We start from the raw sequence: 3,260 nt of genomic DNA on the forward strand, positions 1-3,260 counted from the left end.
CCATGGAGGATCATCGGGGTGCAGAGACCCCCCTGCAGCCCATGGAGGATCATCAGGATGCAGAGACCCCCCTGCAGCCCATGGAGGATCATCGGGATGCAGAGACCCCCCTGCAGCCCATGGAGGATCATCAGGATGCAGAGACCCCCCTGCAGCCCATGGAGGATCATCAGGATGCAGAGACCCCCCTGCAGCCCATGGGGGAGCATTGGGGTGCAGAGACCCCCCTGCAGCCCATGGAGGCTCCCATGCTGGAGCAGGTGGATGCAGGAATGAGGCTGTGACCCCCTGGGAGGCCCAGGATGGAGCAGGGTGCTGACAGAGACCTGCAGCCCGTGGAGAGGTGTTGGATTCCAAATTTTGGATATGAGAAAAAGAAAAACTGGTAAGTTTAAACAAAAGCCTTGGGCTGACAGAGACTGGGAAAAAACCCTTCATCTAGAGTCCAGACAAGGATCCATTTATGTCATGGGTTTGGAATATCCTGCCCAAGCCAGGACAAACCATGTCCTGATCTCATCAAACCTATGCAGAAGATCTTTTTGTGTTTTATCTCTCCCTTTGTGTTACCTGTTCCCCCCCTGTAAAATCCCCTAAGATAAAATGGTTTTTTCCCGTGAGGTAATTCCTAAGACCCCAAAAATGTGTTAACCTGGGTTTTCCCCTTATGTCATCCTTGTGAAAGCCCCCAATTTTAATTGAATGAATATGTAAACCCCCTGTTGAATATGTAAACCCTAAACCCTTTAAATATGAAACTGTATGTCCAATAAAGTATTCCAGTTTTCTTGCCTCCCTGGGATAGTCTTAGCTTCATTGACCTCCACAGGGAGGGAAGCCCAGGCTGGAGCAGGTTTTTCCTGGGTAGGACCTGTGGCTCCTGTGGGGCACCCACGTCAGTACAGCTCATTTGTGAAGGACTGACCCCATGCAGGAGTGACCCACGGGACAGCAGTTTGGGAAGAGCTGCTGCCCGAGGGATGGACTCACGCTGGAGAGGTCCATCAAGGACTGTCTCCTGTGGGAGGGACCCCACAGGAGCAGGGGAAAGACTCCAACTCCCCTCCCCAAGCAGCAGCAGAAACAACAACTGACCACAACCCCCATTCCTGTCCCCCTGTACTGCTGAGGGTGGGGAGGAGGAAGAACGTGGGGGGAAGGTGTTTTTAAGACTGTTTTATTTCTCACTCTTTGGCTCTTATCCTGTTAGTAATACATATAAGTACTATCCCCACTTTGAGTCTTGTTTTGCCCGTGAAGGTGATCAGTCAGTGACCTCTCCCAGCTCTTATCTCTACTCATGAATTCTTAGCTGGTTTTTTTCTCTCTCCTCTGTCCAGTTGCAGAGGGAGAGTGAGAGAGTGGCTTTAGTGGGTACCTGGTACCCGACCAGGGTCAACCCACTACACAGCCACAGCTTCTCTGGGCAACCTGTGCCAGTGTCTCGCCACCCTCAGAGTAAATAACTTCTTCCTGACATCTAATTTAACCTGCTCTCCCCTTTCAGTTTAAAGCCATTCCCTCTTGTCCCATCCCTATCTGCTCACGGGAAAAAATCACTCTCCTTTTTTGCAAACTCCCCATAAATACTGGAAGGCCACAATAAGGTCCCCCTGGACCCTTCTCTTCTCCAGGCTGAACAACCCCAACTCTCCCAGTTCTCAACCCTTCATCAGCCCAACTGCCCTTTCCAGGTTTAGAAGGAGCTGAGAGAGATAAAGACAGTTTCCAGAGAAGAGTGTACCAGGAAAAAGGGCAAGACCTCTTTGGACGTTTGGAATTGTGCTGCATTTGTCAGCTTCAGATTTTCTTGCACTTTTGCATGAAATATTTGATTCTGAGCATTACAGCACACACCAAGCTGAGCAGATTGGGTACAACTATGGACCAAGATGATCTTCCAGTTGTAGAGAGAGTGTGCTCTGGTTTTTATCAACCATTGGGAATTTATTCGATATGTATCAGCTGAATTCTTCTGAAGTTACGATTTTTTTTTCCACAGAACCAGTGAGCAATTTGTAGCTCTGTAAAGTCATTCCCTGGTGACCTCAGTCAAGCCTAAACACTTGCATTAGGAAGCAAAACCTGACACATTAACCTTTGTTGCCTTGACTGTCTGCAAACAACAGGGTTTAATAAGCTGTGAAAGAACATATTTAATTAAAAAAAAACCAAAAAACCAAGGCAACAACCAAGTAACCACAAACTACAGGAAGAAGAAGAAATCAGGGCAGGCCCAATTCTCAAATATAGCAAATTGGTGTGATTCCAGTAAAGTCAGCACTCCTGGGTCAAATTATGCTCCTTGTGGATCTGGCCCCAGGAGGATGAGTACGTGATAGCACTGCTGAATCAAAGACAGATGAAAACACTGCTAAACTGAGCTGAGTATTCCCATCTCCCTACAGCACAAAGAAGACAAGGAAAAACAGGTCATGTTTCTGCTGTCTTTCCACAGCTTCCAAAATAATAATTTTGTATATGCTGCTGGATTTTAGTACAATGAACCGCTTTGTTTACGCACACACATCCTCATACACACAGCACCATTTTAATCCACATTTTTCTCTTCTTTCCATTATCACAAATTAAATTATAGCCCTGGTGGCCCTGGGTAATGCACAGTGAAAATACTCTCCTTGAGCTATGATTCTAAATCCCCAAATGTATTTGTATAAATAAACTGCTGAGGTACCATTCCTCAGTCATTTGATATATTAAGAATTAGGATATATTTTTTCCTCTGTGCTCCTCCGTAGCAGGAAATAATTTTCTTTTTCCTTTGCTGTACCACAATCAAAGTTTGTAGGCAGTAGTTTAGCTTAATCATACTTATGCAATTACTGTCAGAGTATGACATTTTCCTTTCACCTTTACTATTCCCAGCAGATTAAGCTATCAACCCTTCAAGATCATTACAGTTGTTTACGTGCAGGTAGCAAAAAAGAGTCTCAAACAGCAGGAAATCTTGATCTCTGGCTATGGCATGAACCAAACTCTCTGTATTTTGGGGATTTTTGATTTAGTGGCATGGAAGCTCTAACCACACTTGAGAAATGGACTAACCAGGGAAAGACAAATGTTTCTCTCGAAGAAGTTTGAAAAACCACTGTAGAAATTTTAATGGAAAGATTGCTCCACAAACATCCCAGGATGTGTGTTTATGTACTGAATGATGGGAACCATCTGGATATCAGATGATACTTTCAAATTCCTTCCCCTATTAAGCTGACACACTTAGGTTGACATGGTTGCTGCAC

The sequence above is a fragment of the Lepidothrix coronata genome, unplaced genomic scaffold (genome assembly GCF_001604755.1).
Source record: "Lepidothrix coronata isolate B3197 unplaced genomic scaffold, Lepidothrix_coronata-1.0 Scaffold151, whole genome shotgun sequence".
NCBI classification, from domain to species: domain Eukaryota; kingdom Metazoa; phylum Chordata; class Aves; order Passeriformes; family Pipridae; genus Lepidothrix; species Lepidothrix coronata.